Source organism: Monopterus albus, unplaced genomic scaffold (genome assembly GCF_001952655.1).
Source record: "Monopterus albus unplaced genomic scaffold, M_albus_1.0 scaffold5.1, whole genome shotgun sequence".
NCBI lineage: Eukaryota > Metazoa > Chordata > Actinopteri > Synbranchiformes > Synbranchidae > Monopterus > Monopterus albus.
Window position 1 is genome coordinate 2,874,574 of NW_018127885.1, and position 16,378 is coordinate 2,890,951.

Sequence of the window (16,378 nt, forward strand, 5' to 3'; positions counted from 1 at the left end):
AGAGAGAGAGAGAGAGAGAGAGAGAGAGTTGTATTTTGTATTTTTCTTCTCCTCACCAAACCAATTCTCCTACTGCCTGTAAATATTTCAACTGAGCATTTTTGGTAAATACAAAATTTACAAACTCTCATTCCATTATTGAGTCTGTTACCACTGACAGATGGCTCTTGATGACACAAAGAGATGGGATGCACAAAATATAATGGGCATCTTGTTTTAATTGCTCAAAATTTCTCTCTTTTTTCTTTAGGGTGACAAGGCCATTACTCCTAAGTCACCATTTATCAGCAGTATCACTGAGGATTAATGGTTTCACTTGGGCTAGTAAGAAATGTTTAAGTTGTTCCGATTATCAGTGCAAGAAAAAGAATAATGGTTATTTGTCATTGTGTTAGGCAGTGAGAGAGACTAATCTAACAAAACACTCAGTTAAGAATGTGATTAACCCTTCCTGGTGAGACTGAGTGGGATGTGTGTTGGACTGTGCACAGCAGTCAAGCCTCTGTCTAAAATAAAGGCTTGCTTACTGGAGTGCTGTGCCAAGCTGATTGATTCATGGTTGGATCATGTACCAGCAGTTACAGCACTGTGTGTCTTTCTATGTTGCGCACGAGACAACGATTGTCGTTAAATGAGGGTAGCAAAGGCTTAAAAGGACAGAGTATCAACACTCACATTCTGTATTATTCCCAGTTGTTTGGCCCAAAATTCTGATTAACATGTTATAAAATGCCAGTGACCTAAAGGTTAAAAGATGAAAAAGGTTTCTATTTTACATCCCGCATCCTGGAAGAAATCATACAAAGCTTGAAACAACAGGAGTGGAACAATTAAAAGAGCTTACAGTCAATCTGAAATAATACACTAGACAAATGCCGAATTCGCTCATGTCTCATCATTAACTAAATATGACTATATGAAAAATATACAGCGAGTTGAGGATTCAAATGTAAATTGAGACATATAGTGTGTTTGTAACAGCAGCAATTACCACCACCAATAGCTGCCATACCCATTTAACACATTTGTCTCATGGATTTTTTTTCCCCCCCTCCAGTGGTACAGTCCCTGAAGCTCTTACTGGTTGTGCAGGCTTGTTCCTGCTCCAGTAATCTCCTACATTATTTTCCTTGTCTGTCACCTTTATAGTATCTATTAGCCACTCTTTACTATCTGTTTGCAGGGAATTTTCTCTTCCTTTTCCCCATGAATGTTTTATATATTGGAGGGAGAATGATTGTTCTTTGCAATGAGGCCAGCGCGTGGCCACGGTAAGACAAATTGCTCCAGAACGTCTAAATGGCAGTCAATGATAACTCATTGTAAGGAGAGTAAGTGACTTCCAATGGAGTGGATAGGGGACAGAGAATAATGGTAGAGCACAGGTGAAAAATAGATGTTTGGCTCAGTGTAATTACTCCATTAGGGGGCTCTCTGTTAATCTACCAAACCACAGCAAGTGTTTTTACAGCGATGAGGAGGTGACGGGCGAAAATGACTGCAACTGGACAAGAGAGGAGCCCCGCTGCCTCCCCAATCACAACACACACTATGAAGTGTTTACTAATGGACAAATGTACTCTCAGTCTGCACTCACTGCAACATCCCACATGAGCTACTCCAGTTACAAGTAAGTATGGTGACAGACATATTGACGAAGTTCATCACTGAGCTGACGTATTAATTACCTGCAATATGGCCCCACGTGTTCAGAGTGCTTTAACCTCCTCTGTCTCAATTGTGCACTGGGAGATGGATCAGCTGTGAACCTGTTAAACATGAAAATCTGGGTTAGAACAAAAAACAGGGACAAAGGCAAAACCCACCCACTGGAAATCAACACCCCCATTCTGCTGACTTCCAGACAAACACGATAACAATTTTTTGACCATTTGGCATCTGCTGCTTCCGCCTGTGGCAATTCAGACAAAAGAAGCCTAGAAAAAAAAAGGTCCAATATGGTCTTAAGAGTTTATTCTGACCACACAGTCTGTTTTCTTAAGTCAACTTTTAAAACACTGCTATGAGCAATGCCCACAGCTTTATTACTGAAGCTCAGGTTGACCTTGTATTCACCTTTATACTATTTCCCATCTGTTCAGGTTCCACCCTAAAATCCATCCCAGTTGGCTGTAGGCCCACTTTGCACTGGGCTTTCTCAGTGGAACCCTGAACAAAAACCCTGTAGGAGCAAAAAAGACTTTGGCTTCTCTCAGAGAAATGTCAGTTTGCAACTCAGCATTTCTTTCAACGTACAAAAAGCCTACTTTAACTTTTCAGTCTGTTTCTCATGTGCAACATACCCAAATGTTAAGAAAGTCACTGGTGTTTTACTGCAGTTTCTCACTTTACTTGAATCAGTACAATCCTCCAACATATGGCAGTGCTAACAAGAAGATCACAATGACGCGGTCAAGTCTGTAATTTGGCTTTTAAAAAGGTAAACATTGCCTGGATATAGTGATATTGCTAAGGAAATCACCAGTATAAGCAAAAAAAAAGTCATCACATTTTGAGAAAATTAGCCCATTCTTGTAAGTTAAGTGGACCATCACTTTATTTTACCTTACACTAAATTTACAAGTGGGTTAAAAGTATGCACATTTACGGTTGCAGCTCTGTTAATATAATCCCTCAATTACAGGGGTAAACCGACCTTCAACTAGATAAAAAAAACCGCTGAAAGCTATCAGCAGGCAGGTGTGCACGGATAAAAACACACAAAGGCAGCAATAGGAGGGAATACAAGGCGTCCAGCTGGACACTTTCCACTGCCCAAAAGCTACAGGTTGCGGTGAGGGGACTTGAAATGCTAAGGACAGTGAGAGGTGCCATTATCACTCAGTGCTGAAAACGAGCACGGTGACACGATTAAAGAGACAATTTCTGGGTCACGGTCTTGTTTTTCAATGCTTGATTTGTGTATCGATTGTGACACTGCCCGTGGCTTGCACCTACCTGTAATATTATCTTGGTAAAAGTCGTGGTTCAGACAAGGCCCTTGTCACTTGTAACCCAACACGGCGACAATGAGCGGATTGGCCTGCAGCAGGAAGGAAACACCGGCTGGCTGGATGGCTGGCTGGGAGGCTGGATGGCTGGCTGGGAGGCTGGATGGCTGGCTGGGAGGCTGGATGGCTGGATGGCTGTCTGTGGAAGTCGCGGGCTGCGGCGCCGCTCAGTCAAACCCGAAACTTTTTGAAGAATATAATCAGTTATTAATTGATGTATGCATGTATTTATTTTGTTTGTCTGTTGTTGTTGTTTGAGTGTGTTATAGTCTATGTGTCAGTATTTATACTATATATGATGCTCCCTGCTGTCAGGACCCTTTTCATTCACACACCTTATCAATAGATAGATAGATAGATCTATCTTTTTCTTTACATGATACCTGGCCTCTGAAGAGGGCTGCCAAATGCTAAACTGTTCTGTTCTACTACAGTTAACTGCTGATGGCAGATGTTTTATGTTTCCTAGCTTTGTTAGTTTAATCAATTACAGATAACTGAGCACAAGCAGTGTGCTGAGGTGTCACTGAGGTCCTGAGGTCTGCTGGGCGTACAGACTGTAGATTCTTCAAAGCACAGTCCATACAGTGTGCTCTATATTTTGTGAATGTTGTGTGATGAATTATAACTACTGAACCCACGTGTATATAAATTACATATACATCAAATTCAAGCACCTATTTGGTATTAAAGTTGAAATAAGAGTGCTGATGAATATGCAAGAATGCATTTAGACTTCATGCTTTGCCTGAGCCATAGCTGGTTAAAATGTTTTGCTGCCCTTTGGTGTTCATCAACAGACAAGTTCATAGTGTCTGTGGCCCGGGCTTCTCAGGGCTTCCTTTGCATCAGACACACGGCCCTTCATCTCATGCTAATGTAGTACAAAAAAGATATCTAGCTTTAAAGACATGGCAGTCCGTTAAAAAAAGGATATGCTTACTGTTTGAAGCCATAAATGTGACAGAAGACTTCAAGAGGAAGACCCAAGACTGGCAGTCTAAAGATGAGTGAGAGGCGGACAGGCAACATGTATTTTTCTCTTTCTTTTTTCCATTCAGGGGGGTATTCTGTGGCCAAGTTTGATTATTAGAGATGAAGGGCAGGCTGAGTAGATGTGGGATTCCTAAATCATTGAATCCTTTCACCAAAACTCCCTCCTAAAACATTCTTCTTCACTCCATCTCTTGATTTTCCTCTCTTTTCTTTTAGGCTGAATGCAATTCAGATGCTGTGATGAGATACCAAAAGCATAACAGGAATGTGAAAATATAATCTGGCACTCAACAATATCCAAACTTAAATATTTGGAAGTAGTATTATGATACAAATTGCACTGTTTATATTCTGAAATCAAATACACCTCATACACTATGCTTGTATTTCAAGTGCTGGCAAGAATTCATAGGCTCATCCCACCAATAACTAATCACTACGCTATACATGTAGACAGCACTTCAGCTGTCTATGGTGTTATGTGAAACCCTGGCTGCGGATTCAAAACCTCTGTTCCTCTTGCTATGAGAGGCTGTGCTTCATTTGATGCCCTGTCCATTATTGCCAGCATATTTGAAAAGTGCTAAGCCTTGAAACGAGTCCCATATTATTTCAGGCCGGACTGAATATTTCACGGCAGGAGGCAGAAAATGAGACCTTCCCTCAAGAGACTGCCTGCAGTGCATTCTACTTGGTGCAGCAATCGGACGGTCTCATACTGTGCAAAACACACTTGAACAAACAATTATATATTTATCCACCACACTTGGGAGATTTTTCTTTATTTTTTATGTTTGTAGTTGAACAGGAAAATGGGAAATAAATGTAAAATTAAGTGAAAGTGTAAATATGGTGGGTCTTCTAGTTTTGTGTTTGGTACGACTGGTATTGGAACACACATCAAGGTACAGTGCGTAATCAGCAATCCATAAAATAAGACGTTTTATCACTGCCTTAGAAGCAGAAACACATTCCGGAGAAAATGGAAATCCATCTGAGTTCCAACAGCAGCAGGCTAAAAACAGGAAGCTAACCACAATGTTTCCCCAGTCACCCGTGCCTGCTGGAAATCGGATCCTGGACTTGTGAGTTAAGCCAACGACACTGTCTGTGTTCTGGTGGATGATTCCATAAATGTGTAAGAGAAGAGATGTGGACTCAGTTGTCTGGTAAGAATGCCATCTTTTGACTGATTCAGGAGCTGCTCAAGTAGCTTCAGCAACAGCAGAGCTTTTGAAAATGGTTGTAGGCACAGTATTCATGAGTTCAAGAGTGGCAGGACAAGGAAAGTTCTTGTGAAAACTATAATCCTTACCAGAAAAAAAAAAGAAAAACTTAAGGAACATATGTAGGTGTGTTATAGTCACCCACTCAAACTGCCCTTTGCACATTTATATATCATTACTGTTTGAATCACTGCTGCTGTATTATTAGTCTTTGTCAGAAGCAACGATAAAACTATATATTCAGATATGCATTATGTTTAAAAAAAAGGTAATCTCTGTGCAGATGATGATGGGTTCTTTTATCTAACTATATATTTTTTCTTGTTGACATTTGATTTTGATTATCCATCAGTGAATTGTAAAATTGTTATCAAACCAAAATGCCCACCCATTACAAATTAAAGTTGACATATAAAGTATGATTCAATTTTATTGCACTATATGGAACAAACTCAATTTGCACCTAAAAGTAGGTTTTTGCTGCAGGAAAAAAGTCAAACAACAAAGCTTTGCTTAATCATTGAAACTTCAGCTGGCAGTGACCTTTGGGAAGGATCCATATCTCTGTTCCTGGAAGAAATTATGTGGATGGCAAGCAGTTGTGTCCTTTGTGTTTTGTGAAGATATTGAGTGTTTGAAGTGTCAACACTGACACTAAGCCTTTGGGGCGAGCAAGCGAAGGAAACATGTCACACAATAGGATGGGCCTTGGATCTTTGCTTCCCCTTTCCTGACCTTTGACCATTATTGGTTTTCAGGGTTGCTGCAGCACAGGCTCCTTAGGGGCAGTGTTGGGCTTGATCATACCATTACATTGTGCAGAAGTAGAAATAACACTTAGCAGATCATTAGAACCTTCACTAAAATATTCTGATGCTGATGTCATACAATACTATTTTATTAAATTATTATTACACTCTTTGCTTATTTTGTATATAAAACTATCATAAATCCTATTTTATGTTTAAATTGTCATGTAAAAGCCATATAAATGAGACACTGTCAACAACATCATGTATGCATGCATGCTTTATCATTTACTGTACAAATCTATTTTAAGATTGCAAAACTACAGTTTCTGTCTTCTTTTAAAGGCTTTTTCATTCAGCCTCCTTTTATCCTCATGATGACTTCACATTCGCTGTCATGGAAATGACCTTTGTTAATGAATCTTTGAATTTTGGTTGACAATGTTTTTTGTGTGATCTCTCCGTCTTATATGCCTCCAGTAGCTTGGCTGACATAATCCACTGAGGCCACACATAAAACAGTGTGCCATCTGCACCTGGAGCATGGCTATCAGCTTTGTATTCCCCCCCCACCCACCCACGCTGGCTTTGCTTGTTCAGAGATCATAGCAAGTAGAAGTCAGGGAAGAGGATGACCCTCTCCTCGAGGCTTGATCGGATCTTGGCCCAGTGCAACCCAGCAGGGCTCAGTCTCTGGACAGCTTCATCTCTGCGGGCTTCGACTCTGTGATAGTGCGAATGAAAGAGGGCACCAAGAGAGCAGCATTTCTGATGTGTCAGGCTCAATGTCCTGGCAGTCTCACAGAGCAAAATGGGCAAAGCAAAGGACACAGCCAGCAGGCACGAGGCCAGAGCAAGACCCCTATATTGTGTGACATGTCATCTAATGGCTGTCCTTTTGTTTTAAATTATGCATCTGAGATAAGCTGGGCCAGTGACATAAGTCACAATGTATAAGGCAAATAAGCAAATGTAAAGTGGCTCTATAATAGCACATTTGAACGTGGTGAAATATCATATTGTTAGAAGACTGAAACAGAATCACTTAGAGCCCTTAACCATCACTGCTGATTTACCTCTCTTATCTCATTCAGTAATTAAAACAAGGTTTTATATGTCCATACTCTACACAAGGCCAGATATTCATCAACATTTACTTATATAAAAAAAGTAAATTGTGAGAATCTTTCTGGAGTCTCTTGCTTAGTTTGAAATAGAACAACAATGTCAGATGTCAGAAAGTCTTTGAATTGTGCTCACTGTAAACATGGCTGCATACTGGGATAGAGAGAGTTAGTTGTGTCTTGTTGACATACAGGATTATTCACCCTGTGTTTCTGGCCCTTCTCTACTTGACTTGGGTTCCCCTCACTCCCACCTCCACAGATCTCAGCATTCATTAAGATTACCTATTTACTTTAAGCCCACTGCCTCTTTGCATAATGGCAAGCAGGTTCCCTTGCTGGCACAGTGCATTTCAAGTGCTTGCTGAGGATAGGACTGAATTTTAAACACAATATGTCTTGCCTCAAAGTTGACCTTGCACAAAAAGCCCAGTGATCTCATTCTTCACTTCAGTAGAAAGCTGCTGATTCTCTCTGTTGCAGTGTTGCTCCTGTAAGAATGGAGCCCTGTATGTCCTACATATCACTGAAGGCTACTTCGGCAGACTCCCCCCACTCTCTCTCTCTCTCTATTTATTTTCACCAGAAGGAGGGGGCAGGGAAAATGCCTCAAAAATAATGCTTTGATATGGAATTCTAGGTTAATTCATCTTTCCAAAGGGGGTAATTTACCAACAGAGAATATAATCCAGCTAAATGCAAAAAGGAAGAGCAGCCATTTTAAACTTCAGCAAGGCCAGTCTTATCTCCAGTTATTATTTTACAAAGATAGCAAACGTGAGAGCTATCATTTACATTTGCAGCTTGCCGCTCGTGTATCTTTGTTAATATTGTATAGTGTTAGAAGTCATGGTCCCTTGTGTCAGCCACAGTAAGGCAACATCAGTAAGTGGATATCACCCAGCTCCTGCTGAGGGTAACTTTATCTCAGACTTACTTAAAGCTAGTGGACTTTTAGGTCAGCAGAGGTGACAGAAGTACCCTCTATGTAGTGACACTTCAGTGTTCTGTCATAATGATTAGATTAAATAGCCTTGAGCTTTGGCACATTGACAGCTTTACTTGGCAGAACTATCTATTAGAATACAAAGTAGATGCACTGTATGAGTCAGAAGTTGGTAAGTGTTTTAACATATCTTGACAAAAAAAAATAGTATTTAAAGTGTAAGTGTAATATTGTTCACATACACTTGTCAAAGCCTCAATGCAAAGCAGTTAGGATAAGACATTTATGAAGAGCTCTTCAAATGCTTATCGTCATGGTGGTACCATTTCATCTATTGCTTTATGTGACTGAAAGCATTTATTACAGTGACACCCAACAGCTACTTTGATACTGTGCCTGTCAGTCTTAGGCATAGCCAAGCTGTCCTATGCAACTTGAGGTTAGGAAGGTTAATATTGCCTAGTGCTGAGAATAAAAAATGATGACAGCATGGGTTCATTGATGAATGACTGATAGTTGACCCCATATTTCACTTGTCAGTGTGTCCACTAAAGCTTTCTCAGACAAGGTTTGTCAAAAGAGGTTTGCAGCTTAACCCTCAGTTGTCTCCGTCTTTCTTCACTGCCTTCACCACAGCTGATGACTCAGTTCCTCAACATGACTCATCATCAAATCTGATTAAAGCCTGGATTTGCTCCACAGTCAGTTCTTGTAAACTCAGTGTCTTAATTTAGGACGTAATGTATTTAACTATATGCTTGTGCATTTATGTGAATGTATATACATGTACATACTGTATGTGTTATTTGGTAATGAGGCAAATACCGAGTAGCAAAAATAGCACTGAAATTCAGTGGGATGACTGGTGTGACTGTATTCCAGTGCTTTTCAGCTGGTTATGCTAATGTTTGCAGCAACATTAAATGTCAGTGCAAGTCCCAAACATTAGCGGCATGAAAAATTAACATTCTGACCAATTCAGCATCTGTCATAGATAGATAGATAGATAGATAGATAGATAGATAGATAGATAGATAGATAGATAGATAGATAGATACTGTAGACAGAAATCCACTGTACACTACCTGTCCTGCACCAAATGGCAGACAAAGTTAGCTTAGAAACTAGCTGGTGAACAAATTCAAATTCAGGTGATCAATAATAAGTCAGTGATGTGTCCACAGTTTGTGTCCTCTGCCCCAAAGTGCCCCCGCCCCCCAAAATAAAGTTACAGCTCACATCTTGCAGATTTTTAATTGCTCAGTTACTGTATCTATTTCATTGTTGAAAAATGTAAATGTTTGAAATGTTTAAAAACAGGTTCTTTACTCTAGTTATGAAGTTTTATATTCAGTTCACCCATCCATTTGGGTTTCCTGCATTTTTATTTACCTATAATCTACATTAAGTGTTTGCTTGCAGTAGGTAAAATAAAAGAACATACAAACAAAAAGAATTTATCAATGACAGAGCTACTTGTAAGGTCTGGTGATGTAATGTCTTGTCTCTTAAGTATGACCTTTAGAGCAAGACACTTTAGGCTACAATGCAGTTCATCCGTTACCTCTGTGCTGTCACATGCTATATGGCCAGATGGTAACCTCATCTGGCCATGATTGTCCCATGATAAGTCATTGCTTTGCTGAGGTCTTGATACCTACATCTCCCCCCTGGGTTTTGCTCTTTATAGATTCCACCGGAAGGGTATGTTGCTGAAACCTTGCAGTGATGAGGGTAATATGTTAGTCAGAAGCTCTTCAAGGCATAGCATACCTTGACACAAGTAATGAGCCACATCAGCTGTAGTCCAGCAGTCATGGAGTCAAAGGACAAAGGGTGAAACAGATGCTCTAAACTGAAAAGGTCAGCTCAGTCTAACTTAATCTGATGTAAGTGTACACAGACGTTTGGGGTCAGTGTTAGTTTTTCATAGTAATGGAGAGTTCTTAAACATTCGTGGAAACAATGTAACTTTAAATAATATACAGGTGGAACCTCTGTTTTAACTCCAGTTAAGTGATAAAAAGCATAATATACAATCCTCCATCATATCTGCAGATATCACAGACACTTTTGACTGTCTTAGTGCTATTTACTTGGCTTGATGTATCTTTCAAATGGGTCACGTGAACCTGAAAATGAGCAATTACTGTATGGTAGTGAATCCTAATGTTGTTGTGATCTTTTAATATGTTGGATGCAGGAAGGACCATGGATTTCATCCTAAACCAGTGCAGGAAGCTAAGCATATGGTGCATGTCACACATACTGTATCCCTTTTTCTACAGCTTAGTGTCCCCACATCTTTGCAGTGCTATTTGTTGTTTCTTCACTTTCAGACCCAAAAGATAGCCCCTCTCTTTACTGATGTTCTAAGTTTACCCACACAGACTTCTGACATTTATAATTTCAAGCATAATATCACTACTTTTCCAACCTTCCCCTTTCAGGATGCTCCTTTTAGCCTCAGCACCGCTGCACCATACAGCCATTTACCACCATTACTGGGTAGGACCATTTCATGGTCAAAGAGCATTTTAGCATCAGCTGTCCCTGGGGTAACAAAATCAGCCAAGAGGAGCAACATATGCAAGTTTTTACTTTTTTTCAGCTTGTGTTTCCCTTAGCATCTCCCTGTTGTGCACTTGGCCTCGGCAAGGATGACTTTGTGTAACTTAGCTATACATGACAATGGCTACAGTGAACTGTAAACAAACAATATAGTGACAGTGCAATGTATTATAATGCATTTTACAGTAAAATCATGACATAATGACGAAAATGATGCAGAAAATTATCTTTACAACCCCTCAACTAGAGAAAGGACTGGCCATATTGTATTGTGTTGTATATGTGATGGCCAGGTGTATTCTAATTCTGTGAAACATGAGTTATCTTAACTGTAGCTTTATGTTTATTGGCCTGTTCAAGTCTTTATCCTCTCTCCAAAAGGAGTTATGATTTTGAAGACCTGATGGTTCAAGATGCCAAAAACCCCTATCACAACCGGATCTTCTATGATAAAGACTCAGGTGTGGAACAAGTGCTCCAAAGTAAAGGACTAAGTTTTTTGTATATTTCCTTTAGAATGACACATACATTAAAAACAGAGTCCTGAGCCCCTTTTGGCAGGAAGACATATCTTTGTGCCTTCCAAAACCATAAAAAAAATCACTTGTCAGAGACACAAATCAAAAACTATATTTTCCTTGCACCCGATATCATATACAGTACATTCTTATAGTTGCCAGTGGTATAAAAGTATCTGTTCTAATGCACTGGTGGGTCTGAAAATGAGAGCCAGGTATGCACTTAATGTTCCAAAAGTAGTCTCTGAGTCAATGTCTTGGTGACTGGATTCAATAGTTGAGGAAAGGGGCTGCCACATATAGAGCATTTCAGCAGAGCTAGCAAAGAATCTAGACATCAGAGAACTATATGTCTCAGCTGAGCTTTCTCTTCTTCTGGACTCTTTAGTAGCAGAGGACAGTCAGAGACACTGCCGTTCCTCTTTAGAGGCCCATGCCCATGACATAACCAAGGGACATTGCTACCTTTTCAGAGAGCTTGTTCAGCGCAATGCAGATTCATCAACAGCTAGCAGAGCCACGGACAAAACGGTGTGCTAATGAATTGTAGAATTTGTGAATACCATGATACACCACATCACTCTTCTACTTTGGAAAAGTTTTAAAAAAGGAGGAGTCTTAACATGAACCATGTCTGACCATCAGTTTTCTGATCATACTGAAGAAGGGTGGCACAGACACTAGGCCAGTGGCAGACTACATCATGCTGGAAGCCCTTCCTTATCAAAAAGGGAGACTAGAAAGCAGGCCAATTTTCAGCAGTGAAGGAAACTGCTTTTTATTAAGTTCTTTCACACAACATCAAAGGTTTATCTTCATTTTGTCACTGCGCATTTCAAGAGGAAGAATTTTTATGACTGTTCATGTCTGACAAATGAAAAAGCCCAGGATTCAAGACACTTCCGTTTGTCTTCTATATGAGCAGCAGAATACTGACCCAAGCCCAGATCTTATTGACCGACATACAGCCATCTGCTGGTGCAGGAGACGGTCATGTTTAAACATGTGTAAAAGTTCTTGCCTATTTATTCTGAATACAAAATGCAATTTAGTATTAGAAGTCATTTTGCTGATATTTTCCTCTTTACATTATGAAATAAACATTAATTGATAAAACACATCTACAGACATCTTTTAAATGTTACCTTTAGTATTTACTCTACCTTGTGGCAACACATGACTCCAAATGCTGTCAGTTTATGTGCCGGCAATCCCCTTGAGTGAAGACTCAAACATCTGGAATTCTTCAGAAATGAAGTAATCAAAGTTGACTTCAAGTTGGTCTATGAAGTTTTGTCCCCAAGAGCCAGCAATCTGGCTCAACACTGTTATGGAGTATAAGACAGTTATATTGACAAGCAGCAGTGTCTTGTACTATGTGGTCATGTGGCGTATCAGAACATAGCAGACAGATGTTGCTAGCAGACCCCATTTATACTGTATGCTCATGGACTGTAGCTGCCATCTGGCCATTATCCGTGAAGGTGAGGTGATCTAAAATGCAAATATTAAGGCTCAATATTAATGTTTGAAAAAGTTAAGGTTCAAACGGATGCTAACTACATGGCAAACTATACTTGACACCTAAAGGCATATTCTCATTTTCACTGACACCGAAACCCTGAGAAGAAGTGAACCTGCAGTCATGTTTTAGACGCATGTTTTCCAGACAATCAAGGAGATAACGCTTGATTCTGAGGTGCTTAAAAAAACGCAACCTGCTGATTGACGTCGGCAGAAGATGGAGACGCCACTGGCTGATTGTTGGGATGAGAGGGAGAGACACCACCCACTGTCAAGTTGTACACCAGCTCACTAGTCCACCGAGCACTGACAGTCACCACAGCTGTACATTTTACGCTACCTGAAGCCCAATAATTAGCATTTCCTTTTGAGATAAAAAATAAATAAATAAACACAACATGCACCCTCAGACTTGCAAAAGCAACTGTGCACACACATGCATTCGTATATACACTGACACACACATAACTTCACTCAGCACATTCATAGAATTTCTTTTTAATGTATTTGTTTTTCATAAGATGGATCTTAGGATGAAATTAACTATGCAGGTTTTGTATTAATTTGTGTCAGTGTTACACTTGTCAGCTTGAAGTTGACAAGAGGAGCCATATTCTTGTGTACAGTAGGAATCCAAACATGCTGGTTCTGCCTCATGCTGCTGGCGGATGACACTCAGGGAGAGATCATTCTTGCTCAGTAGGCAGTTTCCTCTCATTTGAACTAGCCAGCTGTTTGTTTCTCAAAACTTGACTGTTTGACATATGTTGTATCCATGTTGTAGAAAATCACTCCAATAACAAATTACTTTTCCCCAAACTGGATCTTCTCTTTGGATGCTGTGTGTGTTGATATTTTTAAGCAGCAAAAAAAAAAGATTATATTAACATTTGGAATGAATTATAGTAAGGACTACTGTAGAAAACTGTATTTAATAAACATTTTCAGAATTTCATTAACTTGGAAAATGACAGGATGCAGGAGTATTTCTGGATAAAAGGCTGCGTGTTGTGTGTTTTGTCCTAGAGGCAGACATAGCAGGACGAATCAGCAGGCCTCAGGACAATCCTCCCTGTCATCAGAGATGGAGCGCCTGGCCGACTGTGTTGACTGATTGTTAGTATTAGTGGCTGTGAGTGTGATTAATATGCTTGCCCCTCACATAGCACTCTGGAAAAAGAGAGGTGTAGCTTAAAACTGAACAGGGGTGGCCACATTTCACGCTTTTAAAGAAGATTATGCATAACCTGAGCGTGGCCGGCTGTATATGGCAGGATGAATGATTCTCAGAAACCAGGTGCTGTTGCATTAATTCCTCCACCCTAAATCAGAGGGAGGATGTGCTGGCCTAATGAGCTTGTTGTGTGGGATGCTGTGAGTGCTGCTGAGATGCCGTGAGAACACACTGTGCTCCAGCTTAGTGAATTTTAGATTGCCATAGCTGCTGCATTGTGATGGTGATTTTCTTCTTCTGCATCTAAAGCATCCCCTTAGCATCTGCTTGTTTGCCTAGACCTCCTGTCTGCGCCGGTCATAGCACTCCCTCTGCTTCCTCACACTGGGCCTGTGGCACTCACCAAACATTTGGGCTCTAATTTGAGAAGATTAGGTCCCCATGCTGATAAGTCAAACATTGCATCACAGCCTTTCTGCTGTGATATGAAAGGGTGTCACTATGCTCTGGCACTGCTGGCAAAAAGACGTGCACGTTTGTAGGATAAAAGCCAGCACACAATCGTGCAAATTTTAAATTTTTTTTCTTTTTTCATCTATATATACTATATGTGTGCATGTAAATGGAAACATGTTGGACCAGTGCCTTACACCATCTTAAGCAGATGACAGATCTCCACATTCCAATTTTTCTATTATTGTGTTTTTATCATTTTCTACTATGAAGACTAAATATATAGCTGGTCTAGACAGTCTCGCATTCAGCAGCAGACCTGACATGATAAAATGCCACCTTCAGTTTCCCTTTTTTTGCACGTGCGAAGGCCATACAATGGCTAAGCGATTAACCGCACTGTTCACTCAACATCTGTAAGAGGTTCATCTGTGCTGCGGAGATCCATGGCTCGGGCACTCCCTCCATGCCCCTATGGAAAAAGAGGCCTGCCAGAATGAGGAATGATGGCTAAGGCCCTGATTATTAGGATTAATTGTCTTTTAGTCATGCAGTGGAGCAAGAGTGCCAGGGTAAAGCAAGGTGGAAATAATGAGGGCCAGCCAGCAGTCGTCATGTTTTCTTTATAAGCACAAAACAGTTGCTACAGTATAAAGTGCTTCACTCTATCAACACTATTTAGATTGGTCATAACCATGAAGCCACAATAAAATGTGAAATGCTCTTGAACAGGAGATGAAGTGCACTTGTTTTAAATAAAACACTGTACTGGTAATAACACCGGTGATGTTTACCTATAAAAACACACCTAGCAGGTTTCGAGGTCTCTTGGATAATTTACTTGTTCCTCTAGAACTTTATATTATGAATCTCTAGAGCTTATCTGTAAGGTTTATTAAAAACATGATTACATTTTTTTGGGGATTTTGCATGAAAAGTTATAGGTTTGAGTCAAGTTGATATCTATCTAATTTATATGTGAGTGGGTGTGTGCATTTGTGCATGTTTTCACCGGAACAGACAAAACACTCAAGTAGGTCCATGTCCTCAAAGTGAACACGGACTGATTTCCAAGAAAGTTGGAAAGAGATGCCTTTTTAGCAACAACACTCTAAACAGCTGTCACTTCCCACCACATTCATTTATCATTTTTAAATAATAGGTGGGGAATAGCCCCTGAAAACCTCTATTACCTTTATGTACTCTGCAGAAGTGTCCCACAGATAACAGATGAGGCTGGACTTGGCGAAAAAATTAAATTACTTTTTTCCTCTCATATTGGGCACAATTAATGGATTTTAGAAGCAGTGAGGCTCGGTGCATTTAGGGATATGTCCTAGCCACTCCTGCTGGGGATTAACCTACATTATCTACTTTGCATTGGCCTCTGACTGCACGCAAGCAATGCTAATCTATGCACAACCAGACAAAAACCCTTCAATAACTTTCAAAAACGTCTCTACTGATGATGGAATATCTGTCAGCTGGATGTCATTAATTTTGTACATGATTAAGTGTGAATTTATGAAATTTATCAAGCGGAAGTTGTGAGCTGTTGCGGGTCTGAACACAGGCAACATTTTCTAATACAATGTTGTAGCGCCTCTATATGCTGTTTACTACTTTGTGTAGGAAAACTGAGGATCTGTGTGGTCTGTGAAATTATCAGGTTAAAAATAATATTTTTCTATTATTTTATTTATTATTGTTTTACTTTACAGTCATTCTAACTGTAAAAATATCAGTGTATTCTGTGTGGCTAATATTTCATTTCTTGCTGATGGTTTTGTATTTCCCACTGAGATGGTATTTGTTTTATTTTGTTTTCTTTTTTGCTTTTGTGTAGTCAAATTTGTTATTTTTTGTGTTTGACCTTCAGCTTCCCCATGGCCTTGACTGTGACAATGCAGCAGCTGAATAAAAGTCATAGAAGAAATGCCTCTGATTGTGGAATACCCTTCCAAATCTTTCATAGCCTTAGGTAAAAACATTGAACAACAACTCAGAGGTACAATATGGCACAGTGGAGGCACTCAACATGAACTAATCAGTGTTTTGGGAATATATAAGTCTCTTTGACTTACAA

The 16,378-nt window shown here is 39.9% G+C and overlaps 1 long non-coding RNA gene across 2 annotated transcripts in view; it reads right to left on the reverse strand.

The window, feature by feature from the left end:
• Positions 1-3,176, reverse strand: part of LOC109968015 (uncharacterized) — a 101,742-nt gene extending 98,566 nt beyond the window's left edge. For both annotated transcript variants that reach the window (XR_002276036.1, XR_002276035.1), the window contains exons 1-2: positions 2,959-3,176; positions 1,689-1,769 (exon numbers count right to left, since the gene is read on the reverse strand). This is a non-coding gene — a long non-coding RNA (uncharacterized LOC109968015). The remainder of the gene's footprint in view (positions 1-1,688; positions 1,770-2,958) is intronic.
• Positions 3,177-16,378: the final 13,202 nt, after the last annotated feature.